Genomic DNA, 12554 nt, shown 5'->3' on the forward strand with positions numbered 1-12554 from the left:
TGTTTACCTTGTGTGGGGCAACCCGTTCATGTCTGGATGGTGTCATGGGGTCACAGGAAAGCTAATGAATGTAGGTCCAGATGGGAAGACACGTAGCACAGCAGCATGCACACGCATCTGCAGAACTCCTCCTGGACCTCCTAAGGCAAGCAATGCCAAGAACAAGTAAGCTGGAGCCCAGCTTAAGCTGTCAGACCCCAAGGTGGGACCTGAGGCCGCCTGCTTTCCCAGCACAACTTGTCCGTTCCCCGGAGCCCTACAAAGGTTTGCACAAACAACTGCAGCCCCCAGGAACGAGCACCACTCTGCTGCATGTTCTCCAGTGCTAGGGCTAGAGCCCAGCTGTGCACTCACTGGAGAGGTTCCAGATTAATCCACTACCCCTGGAAAGCTGATCGGCCCCCTGAGCCCCAGCATTTAGCGATCTAACCCAGCACTGGTCAACAAGGCTGGGCTGTGTAATGAAGGCTAACTGTGTTTCATAAATGTGAATAAACATAACCCAGAGCAAAGTTTTTGCACTGACTACTTTGGCTGTTGGAGGCCCTGGGACCAGGGGAAGAAGCCAGCTGCCTGGGTTTCTGCAGTACCTGGTGGTTGGTCATTTCTGGGCTCTCTAAGCAGGGTTGATTTCCCATAATCTTAGCATAGCTAGGGCCACATGGATGGGGTTCTTACTGGTCCTGGCCTACATCTTAATAACTTTCATGGGGATATTTTATGGTGAAATAGAAACAGATCTTAATCTCCCAGTGAAATGCATTGGATTGTTGACAGGGAGTAAGGTAGCCTAGCGATTGCCTCCCTTTGCCGTGCAGCATGCAGTTCCAGGATTCCTGAGCTCTTTCTCTGGCTCTGCCACTGTCTTGTGGCATGACCTTAGTCAAAGTCACTTACATTAAAACTTCCCACGTGATTTCTTGTTCAGGTGTCTCCTTGTCCAGGGAGAGCTGCACTTGCTTGTCATACCTGGACATCGTGCTGCCTGTGATTGAGAAATTGAGGCACCTCATACTAGATCACTTTTAAAAACAGGTTTTACCAGTGTCTGAGGAGCCACCAAGTAAGCAGTTATACACCTGTACCTCTCTAAATAACCAACAGCAGACTGATGTGAATTATTAACATGGCAGTAAATCTAATAAGGAAACCACTGCAACACCCCATATCATGACCTTTGCACCAGAGAATCTGGCTTCCCGGGGCCTGGGTTAATTAATTTGTATTTGTAAATAATAAAAAAGTTAAAACCAACCTCAGGTTTGGGGCAGGATTCTCTAGACTGGTATCCAAATCATTAATAAACACTGGCTCTAACGGCTTGAACACCTGGAATGCATCGTTGATGGCCCCTCCTAGAAAATGACAACCGTCTAGAAGGAGCATTGGGAGACATGCCTATCCTGGCTTATACACCGGCCTCCAACTACAAACAACATCTCTCCAACAATAGGCTACCTACCTCCAATTCTCACCCAGCCATCAGGCCTTGTCCAAGACCCAGATTACAGCTGTGCCCCTTAACAACACAGACAACACCATCACTGGACCAGACAACATAGATTATAATATCCACATTAATTCACTTGCTCCTTTCCTATGGCATATACAGCACTACCTGCTTACAATGCTCCTCTGTGGTCTGCATTGGACAGAGTGTGGAAGAATGAATGGATATGGACATGACATCAGTTCTAGAAAGACACAAAAGCCTGTGGGTGAATGCTTTAACCTCCCTGGACATCCCATTGCTGACCTGAAACAACAAAACTTTAAAAAACCAATTTGAACAAGAAATCATCCACAGACCGGATTGTGTTAAATATGGTCTGAACAGAGATTATGAATTCTTGTCCCATTACCTGTACTAGCTTTGATTGCTCCTATGTCCCTGAAAGCTTTAACAGCCTTCTTCATCCCTGTTGACCTATTCAAACCACCTTCACCTCTCAGCACTGCCTCCTCTCCCATTCTTTGTATTTAAATCCCTTCTGTTTAGGACTCCTGGTTTTTACTACTCTAGTCATAGCATCTGACAAAATACGCTGCTGCCTGCAGAAGATTATGCCTCTCTGAATCATCTAGTCTCTATGGACGTTTATACACGTGCTCTAGAGGGGCTCCAAGAGCCGCTCTAATTAAAGCACCCAGAGGTCACGTGTGTCAGCATCTGGCACTGAAAAATGGTGGTGGAGGCACTAACGAAATCTTGTTGAACAAGCTTTAAAGTGCCCCTGCCACCATTTTTTAGTGTAGGAAGGCCGATACCATGATGCTGGAGTCTGCACCAACATGCTGTAATTACAGTATGTTGGAGCAGCCTCCCTGCACGTGTATAGCCATCCTATGGTGCTACCCTGATCACTAGATCCAGGACACACCCTTGTGAGACTCCACTTGAAACTTCTTGCCATTCCAACATGTAATATTATTCTTTGCTTAAACCAATTAAACTAACAGTCTATTCACCTTGTAGTAGTTTTGTCCCTCCCACATTTCTCCAATTTTTTGCATGGGAAGTCTATGTGAAATTTTGTCAAAAACCTTAATGACATCCAAGTACATTATATGCACTGCACTCCCTCCTTCCACCCAATTAGATACTTTGTCAAAGAAGATCAAATTTGTTGGCACACTTTGATCTTAGCAAATGTAAGCTGGCTGTTTGTGATCAGCTTTTCCTCCTTAAGGTGCTTTTAAATGGACTTCCTTATAACTGGCTCCAGTAACTTCCAGTAAAGTCAAGCTAACTAGTCTATAATTCCCTGGGTCCTCCTTTTTGCCACTTTTAGAGGGGCACTATGTTGGCTCTTTTCCAGGTCTCAGGCACTTCACCCATGAGCCTGCTTAACATGGCTTACACTGTATTACATACTCCTGCTGCCACAGCTATGCCACCTCTCTGAACAGCGCAAGTCAAGAAAGTAGAAACCTATTCTGTGGGCAAGGCTAAATCCAGGCTTGGGGCTGCTGGCCTGCCTATGGTGGCTGGAGTGGGGCAGGGGGGTGATCTTTTCACACTCCTAATTGGCACAGCTATACCAGCACCACTCTGTGGGGCAGACCCAGCTTAAAGCATTGCTATACCCAAGTGAGAAGGTTTTGAGTGTGGACAGGAAGGGCTGAGACAGGAACCTAGTAGAAGCCAAAGCAAACTACAGTGAAGACATATGTCAAGAAACTTGCAGGGATGTTTTTTTCTGACCTGGTCCAGACAATCTGCAGGCCTCAGCTTTAAGTTCCATGTCCCACATGAATGGCCTGGCATGTCAGGGGTGCACGTGGCAGGGAAGCTGAAGCTGTGAGACTAGGTGCTGCAGTATACCAACGAGCAGAAGCAGGTTCAGATTTTGAAGCTATTTGGCTCAAAGGATTTGAAGACAAGCCAGCTCAATGCTGTGTAGAGGGAAAGGAGTGAATTATATGCCAAGGAGCTTTGAATCGGCTCTAGCAGACCTTCCCAAGGTAATCCAATGTCTATGCAGGCAGGGGGCCTGCTCCTTTTTAGCGATGGGTCTGGCCATGAATGACTGGTGCCTCCCGAGACTGGGGAGGCACCATGGTGGCGAGCGGGGACTGCCTGCAGCCACCAGCATTGGCAAGTGGTGACCACCCGCAGCCGCTGGCGGCAGTGACAGCGGCAAAGCGGGGTGGCGAGCAGGCACTGTCCACAGAGGCCACAAGTGAGGGGTGGGGACAGGTGGGAAGTGGTGACTGCCTGCAGAAGCGGCAGCAGCTGCAGCGATGGCCAATCTCACATGGGGTATGTGCTCCCCCTCCCCCCATTCTCCTCTACTCATTGCCTATGGGTCTAGCTGAAAGGGAAAGGAGGCCCTTGTTGCTCTTCAGAGCTAAAATCAAAACAGAGAAAGACTTTTGAACATGTCCCCAATCTGACACATATACACAGAGCGATGAGCCGGGCACCTTATTCCTCTTCAATGCTGTGAACTCTCCCAAGCTTTCTACTTAGAAATGCCAGGAGAGAACTTCAACTTGGCAGTGAAATGATCAAAACCATTTCTGCCTTGGAGGTGAAAGCAAAATGCCAGCTGCAGGGCAGTGAGGCAAAGATGCAAAGTGATCATTAGCAAGAACTACAGCAGTGCTGGATCCCTGGCCCCCTTCCAGGAGGGGTTTGGAACATGTACAAGAGAAGGCGGTGGAGAGACGCTCTTAGTAAACTTCCTGTGTCAGAAAGCCGATCACCACCAACCTGTTCAGGCCCCCTGGGGGCTCCCATTGGAATTGGACCATATTACATCACCGGGGCCGGGAACAGCCACTACTTCTATGGAGAAATGGCCGGGGCTGTACTGGTGTCTCTCTGCAGCTCATAATGTGCACGCTGCTTGGAGATCTAGCCTGTGATCCAGTAATGATAATTAGGACAATTCTCAGACATGTCACCATGCAGTGTTGGGGGCCTGGGTCTGAATGCTCCTCCCCTAAACGGTGGCCACATGGCCTCCAGACAGGGCTGGTCTGTTCTAGCCCTGATGGCTGTTTCCCACCCCTTGGCCTCCCACGCTGCATGGGCTCAGAGCACAGAGGCTGCCGGGAGCAGTGCTCCAGGCTCCTGGGGGACTGAAGACAAAGCAACTTTGCTGTTGGAGTCTGTCACAGCTTTCCTCATCATTCAACTCTCCTCCACCAAACCCTTCTTTATGTTAATTATCTCCCAGAGCCAGAAGAACACCATCATGGCTGAATCTCGCCCCAACTGAGCCCCAGTTATGGTCCAGAGGCTGCGCTGTAATAGATCCCCTCCTGCTGCCAGCTGACATGACGACTGTACAGCACACACACAGGGAGCCAGGCTTCAACTCGGCTCCTTCAGCTTCAAGCATCCACAGCTCTACTCACTTAGTGAGGAGGTGCAGTCTCCTCGGGACAGCCACTAATAACTGGCAGCATTAACTCCAAGTAGATCCTATGATTAACAGCATTCACTCATCCACATAGGAAACTTCCTACAAACTGCTGAACAGCACCAAATCCAGCAGCTTCACTGGGGGCCGGGGACTTTCAACAGCTCTCAAGAGGTGCTCAGCAACCAGCAGGATGGCCCATTACATGCCATTCCCCCCATCCTGTTCTGCAGGGCTGCGGTGACATCAAAGCACACAAGAGCAGGATTGTGTCACTCACGCCAGGCTCCCACGCTGAGTGCAAGCCTTTCTTTCTCTTATAATTTTCTCATATATTCCACTCAGTCTCCACCTGCCTTTATTTGCAAGCCGTTCCCTTTGCTTTGAGGTGTCTGGGCTTTAAGCAGAGCATGGGGCTGTAGCACTATCTTACTGATGGATTCTACATTGGAGATAAATGGCAACAAACTTAGTTTCTGTCGGTCAGGGTTCTTCCTGCCCAGGAGCCCTGGGTTACGGGAAAGTGTGGAAGGATGAGGAAGAAACTGTGCTGGCACCCACCTGTGTCATTGAACAGAATTGTCTAAGCCTGGAAGTTCATATTGCTTTTATGCTACCATAAACATTTTCACGGTGGCACAAAGGCCCAGCAAACAGACACGTAGGCTTCTTGTTGCACCACAAATGCCCAAAATTGAGTGGCCATGACAGGTGGTAGAAATTTGTGGCACTTTTATTTTTGGTGGGCATCTCTTTGCTTTACGGCAGGAGAGCACAGGGAGCCCATGCTCTCCAGCTGTCCCTGGCAGGTGCTCCTGGGGGCTTTTGTGCAGGGGCCCAATCCTGCATACCTCAGGAATTCCCATTCTTGGGGCGTGCAGGATCAGGCCTCTGAAGTCCCATGAGCACTTGCCCAGGTCCTCCCATTTGCAGGGGCCCAGAAGGGGATTCCCTGGGTGTGCGTATCACTCTGCCTTGCTCCAGGTTGGGGGGTACCTCTGCAAACAGGGAACCCCAGTTTCCCCCCAACTTGCAGAGGCATGCCCAGGGAATCTGACTGAGGGCATGTCTGGAAATGGGTAAACCCTGGAAACAGCAGGGGCCTGACCCTGCCAGACAAGAGGAGACATTTGTTTCATTCAATGAAGCTGATCAATTGTACTGGGACACATCCCAGCACAACTCATCTGCTTCATTTGGCAATGTCTGTTTATACCCCAAAATAGACTTAGGGGACAGAACTAGGTGCTATGGTGTACAGCACAAGGAGATTTCCTCACAGGGAGAGGCTGGGAGGCTGCGGAGGATAAAAATTGGTGGACATCCACATGACCAAACCTGGAGCTGCTCCACATGAAAACTACATGTGACCTGGCTCCTGGTTTACCCCAGGAATAATACTGGTTTCCCTTAATAGCAGGTGGTAAGGTAACAGGTAAGAAGGCCTAATAATGGCTCTGACAAATACACCTCTTAGCAAACACTCAGGTAGGTAGAAAACCAAGTGCAAGCCATTTGCAGTGCATATCCCATTTCTGTGTATAGCCACATCACAAAACACATTTTGCTAGTACTTAGATCCTAAAGATCAAAAGGACTGTAAGGAGCTGTAAAGGCGCATGCTCACACTCTCTGTCTATCCCTCGCTAGTGGTCAGTCCACTGCTTTTAAGAAGCTGTCCAGGCTGGGACAGGCACCCACTGGAGCTTCTGAAAAACCTGGACTTCTTTTCTCCTTCCCAGGATGGTAGACCTTTGAGGCAGACTTGTTTTAAACTCTTGTTTTTCTTACATTCTGGTTTATGCCTAGTGAACAACACTTTGGTTGAAGAGAGCTGTCGGGTCACTAAGCACAGACTCCTAGAGGGAAGACTCCCAGGCCCTGAGCCCAGGCAGACCCACTCGTTAGCAGGTTGATCTGCAGGACACTGTGGCAAAGAGCTCCTGAGAGGAGACTATCACAGGAGCCATCCCAGGAGAGGAAACAGCTCAAGGCCTGACACCCAACAAGATTACATGGACAGAAAACTCAGAGAGGGCTGAGGACTTGCTAGCTCTGCCGTGATATGACAGCCCCACTTGCAAAGCATTTGTATAAAACAGTAGCGTAACTAGGGAGGATGAAGGGCATCATCTGCCTTAGAGGGACTGCCAGTATGCCCCTCTCCTCCCAAGAGCCTGCTAGAGCAGGCACAGCCCTATGTAGCCCAAGCATAAGAAGCATGCAGGCACAGCCTGATCCCATACAGTGTACCTGGGGAAGAGGGAGGTGAAATGATGTTCCCCACCAAGCCTTGCCATGGGAGGCACAGCCCCATGTCCAAGGAGGAGGAGCAAACAAGGTATCAGGAGAGACCTGTAGGGAGCTTGCACCGCTGCCTGTCCTCCAGCAGCAGCTGCACGACTGCAACTGCAGCTGCAGCCGCAACCACAGCCACCCAAGTGAGGAAAGCGGAGGCAAGACTCTTCTTCTCTCCCTCACCCCCCCACCCCACCAAATATGCACTCTCCAATGGTCAGCATAATTCTCCCCCACCCAACTGAACCAGGCACTGAAAGGTCTCTGGTACAAAGCAGTAGAAAATGTCCCGTATGGAAAAATTCTGCCCTTACACTGCAAGAGCGGATATCTCAGAGGGCTCTCCTGGCTTCTGTAATACAACATCCACTTCAGAAATGCTAAACAGTTCAGTCCAGGGCACATCCTGGAAACAGCTGCTATCCCCTTTCTTCACATGGCCTAAGGGCTGGAGAGAGAAAGACAGAGACATGCACAACACCGAGGGACTGGCTTCAGTCTCATCTGGGGTTTGTACAGTGAAACGTGTTCATCAGTTCTAATGTGGTACTGGATCACAGCCATCACTGAGCAGATCTGGGGGCCCGGATGTCCTACAGACCCTTCTCATCCTTGACTGTCCCATCATATTGGCTCCTTCACAACCCACAGGATGGTTAATCTGGCTATAAACACAGTCAGAGATTTCCCAGTGCATCCACTGAAGACCCAGTAAGTTTGACAACAGTGCTACAGTTCTGCTGAGGGGTGGGAAGAAAACAAGACTTGCCATATTGTTTGGGAAGGGTTGACACATTTAACTGAGATGCCCAAGAGAGATTCTGGAAGAGGGCTCTATCTATCAACACCCCGGTGCTTCTCATTAAAGACTGAGAAAGCTCCCAGTGCACAGATGAATCCCTCAGCGCTGCTACTGTGGAAAGTGTCACTGTTGCTAAACAATGCTGAGCAGAATTAAAAATGAAAGGGTTTCAGGATTTCTTCCCCACCCTCCCCCCCAATCAAGGGCTGTAAATCTAAAGGTGAACAAGGATGAGCTCTGCAGAATAGGAGAGCAACAGCTGATTCCATCACGGGATTGGGACAATATTGCAGCTAAAGCCAGAAAAATAAGTAGGGAGCTCACATAACTGGAAAACCCTGTGGGGTTAATTTAACAACAGACAAACAACCACCAAACAAACCAACTGGCCCCTGGGGACTGGAACAGCAGCTGGTGATAATTAAACACGAGCCAAAAGTCTGAAGCACAGTGCTCCCTCAAGCAAGCATTTGCTTTTAGATGGACATTTGGGGGAGATAATCAGGTGTGCTTTCTACCGGGTTGAGCCCTCTAGAAGGGTTTGGAAGCCAGGGCTCCAGGTCTGTAAGCCCACGTCCTGCCGCCTTGTTCTCTGGCTTCGGTCTGCAAAAGCCACGTGGTTTTACTAGGCACCTTCCAGACAAGTGGTACCATGGTCTATTTTGGAAAACAGTCTCTGGCGGCAGCTGCATGCTCACAAATAACCTCACAGTAACAAGGCAGTGTGAACAGCCTCAGCACCATCCTACCAGAACAAGTCAACATGCCCAACTGTATAACAGGAGTGACTCTAAGTATTCTGACAAAACCCACATCCTATAGAAATGCCCCATGCTTTTCTGATAAGACAGAGAGGGAAAATAATTGGGTTCCAGACATTTCATGAAAACGGGGCAGACAGAATGGAACAGAACACAATGCTGCAAATCTGCACTCCGTGACTTCCTACTGGGAGCAAGTGGGAAGACAAGTGGAACTGGGGAAAGAGCCAAGCCTCTTGTCTGTGCACAAGTACCTTGGGTAATAAGGAAATGCAGCAAGAAAAAGAAATGGCGATACCATGTGAAAAGCAAACAGGCTTGTACTTTGAACCCAGAAAGTCCCCTCGTGCCCTCCTCTGCTTTTGGTGAGATAGGCCAGATCTGTAAAAGCCAGGAATTAGCTAACCAGTACAGCCTAAAGCAATCCTGATGTCCCAGCACAGCTCCAGGCTCTCCCCATGGGCTGAGTTGGGATTTCTGTGGTGCCCAGACCTTGGGTGGGCTTTCTGCTGGGTTGTGAATTTCACCCACAGAGAAGGTGAAATCACGGCATCATAGAAAATTAGGGTTGGAGAGACCTCAGGAGGTCATCTAGTCCAACCCCCTGCTCAAAACAAGACCAGCCCTAGCCAGATCATCCCAGCCAAGGCTTTGTCAGGCCGGGCCTTAAAAACCTCCAATGACGGAGATTGCACCATCTCTCTAGGTAACCCGTTCCAGAGCTTCACCACCCTCCTAGTGAGAAAGTTTTTTCTAATATCCAACCTAAACCTCCCTTGCTGCAACTCGAGACAATTGCTCCGTGTTCTGTCATCTGTCGCCACTGCGAACAACCTGGGTCCAAAGGCCTCGTCCTGCTTCTTGTGGACCCACTGGTGGCCCTCGCCTCCCACCTCAATAGGAGAGCCACTTCTGCTCTGCAAGTAGGCACTAGATCCCTGAGAGCTAAGAAGAACCAGGGAGGAAGGCGAGGAAATCAACTAGATCCCATTTCTCCATACTGGACACACTCATCAATCCTGAAAAGAAACTTACCTAAGGAATGGAAAGACACAGAAATAAGCAGACTGTAGGGACTGGCTGTCCAGTTCAAAGCCTGCCCCCATCAACAGATGCCAGAAGCTGTCATGCTCCGAGGTCTTTGACAGCTTGTGGGAAATGCCCTGTGGATCCAGCCACCATCAGCAGTCCTAATTCAGTGCACCAAGAGCCATTAGAGCTAGGCAGGCTTTTCCAGTCAGGATTTATTTGCCAAAATGCAATTGGGGGTTAGGTCATATTGTTGGAGTCCGCAAATGGCTATGGCCAAAAGTAACAAGGAGAAGGTTTAGAAAAGTCAAAAAAGGACTGCCCCACATTTTCTGCTGTTTGGACCCACCATTCTCCATATTCAGTTCACACGGGAACATTTGGGCTGGTCTTTGCAGAGGACACAAGCCCACACTCACCGAATCCCTCCAAGCCCTTAGTTTCCTTTTGTGATCTCCCTGGGATGTATTTCCACAGCAAACACAAGGATGCCACATGCTCCCTATTGTGCCAGTCTGTGAACTGACAACAAGACGCTTGTTCGGACAAAGTTTGGCCACTATGGTCTATGCCTCTGTCAGCCAGCTGACTGCACTTGTAAGGCGGTGGGCCAGGTCGTATGTGGTCAGCCTCACTGGAACACGGTAGGCCAGGGCGTTATCAGAGTATAAGCCATGGTTAAGCTCCATATCAGTCTGAGTTTAGGATATCGAGCCAAAGGTCAAGTCAAGATCATGTGGAGGGCAAGCAGCTGATCTAGGAAGGGAGGTCCAAGACAGGAACGGGAGCAAGCAGAAACAGGCAGGAGGGTGTAAGCCAGAGGTCCAGAGTGTGGAGGCACAAGCCAGGGATCCAGAGCACAGTCAGATTTAGGAGTTTTAAGCAGGCCAGAGACACAGTAAGGCGAGTCTGTTGCCCAGGCAGCTTTCTGCTGTCTGGTCTGAGCTTATATAGCCTGTGTGGGAAGGGCTTCTCCATGTGGGTTGACTCAGCCTGACTGTCTGATTACGTCCATTTGGGGACTGGGACCAGGTCAGCCCCAGCTGGACCTTGGCTCATAACAGCAGCCATTCCCAATCAAGCTGTCACTTCTCAGTGGAGAGTACTACTGTCTCCTTTGTTGCCAACTATGCCCAAGCTCTCCAGCATGCAAGCCATCCCTAGCAGGGTATGGCATTCATACAGTGCACCCACCCACAATACAACCCCACCCGTGGCACCAGCACTGTAACCGCGGCAGACCCCAGGCTGGGGACTGCACAACCACAATGCATAACTCAGTACATAAAACTCAGCAGCCCTGGGAAAATACCCCTCCACTTCAGTGCTTAGGGTTGGGGAGAGGCACTTCTCTCTCTTGAGCAGAATGGAAAGGGTGTATAAGTCCACGGAGATGCCAAACTGGGCAAACGCAATCTGGCCCACTTGCAGGAATGCTGGGCTCACCCCGCCCCTGCCTCTGGAACAGATATGCTTGGTGGGCAAGCCTCAAGGCCAAGGACCAGCAGCTTCTACGGCCTAGGACAGGCCACCAGATACCCAGGCAAGGTCCCTCAGGACCTTTCCTTGGATTCAGCAACTCGGGAAGTTTCAAATGAAACACTCTGGGCTCCGCAGACTGGCGTTTGTAAAGGCCGCCTTGTTTTGTCAGAACAGTTCTGACCATCTCTGTTGCTGAGTAAACCGATTTTTTGACAAACAATGCTTTAAAACTCCATGTACTGCTGTAATGGGATGCTGGAAAAGCAAACATCGCGCCTGCTCCTTGGCTTGTCTAGGGAGTTTGTATTAGACATCCTCAACACTTGATGGAAATGGGCTCTCATTCAATCAAACCCACTTTGGGATTTTTAGGCCTCAATTTACCATGTTATCAAAGAATAATTGTATTTCTTTCTTTCTTAAAGTGAATTCAGAGCTAGTAAAAGGTGCTGGACTGACAGCCCTAAAGTCTTGCTGATTATGTTACAGTTCCAGTAACAGGATCCCAGCATGTGGCTAAGTGGCTGTACCAAGCTCTGCTGGTGAGAAACTGTTTCTTCACTGGCTCTCTCAAACCAAGATGTGAGTGAGCACTTCATAAGCCTTACAATCCATGGGAAACAAAAACCTGGGTACAGGGGACGCGCATCAGGTGAGCAATATACCCCTCAAATATGCCCTTGACCATTAACACTCTTTATTGATGATAACCCCTTGCCAGCACAGTTACTTCTGCAAGCACGTCAAAGAGCTCCACAACATTTAATGAAACCTTACCACCCTCCTACGGAATAAGCATCATCACCAGGAGGCAGTGGGGAAACCAGACCCCAGAGAAATAACTCGTGGACAAGTCCCATGAAGTCCTGACTGAATGCCTGCTGTCTGTACAGGCTCCCACTGACTTCAGTGGGTGCTGGATCAGGCCCCAGTCAGTGGCAGAAGTAGGAACAGACCCTAGCTCACTTCTTCCATGGTAACTATTATACCAACCTCCCTCCAGACCACTGAGACACCTCCGCCCTTTATCACCATTAGGAAGGCAGGATGCTCAGGACCCTGCTTGCAAAACAGATAGGCTGAAAACGCCTGTTCTCGTCCTACTTTAACCATGCAGCATTGTAAGCACAGGTTTGTTTCATGTGGCCAATCCCAGCGTTCAGGAATCATGAGTCAGCCTCTCTGAATTATGAGACTGGTTGTAAAATCGTAAGATTTGTAATCATAATCATAATTATACATGTTAGGTTTTTTATTTGCCAGCTGGTTTCTGAGCCTTCTGGGCACATTTTCAGGCTTTCCTCTGCAATT

The 12554-nt window shown here is 49.3% G+C and overlaps 1 protein-coding gene across 3 annotated transcripts in view; it reads right to left on the bottom strand.

Annotated features, from left to right (window-relative positions):
• Positions 1-12554, bottom strand: part of PKIB (cAMP-dependent protein kinase inhibitor beta) — a 51885-nt gene that overhangs the window by 24737 nt on the left and 14594 nt on the right. The window lies entirely within an intron of this gene.

Source organism: Crocodylus siamensis, chromosome 7 (assembly GCF_052110815.1).
Source record: "Crocodylus siamensis isolate JL-2025a chromosome 7, ASM5211081v1, whole genome shotgun sequence".
Classification (NCBI taxonomy): domain Eukaryota; kingdom Metazoa; phylum Chordata; order Crocodylia; family Crocodylidae; genus Crocodylus; species Crocodylus siamensis.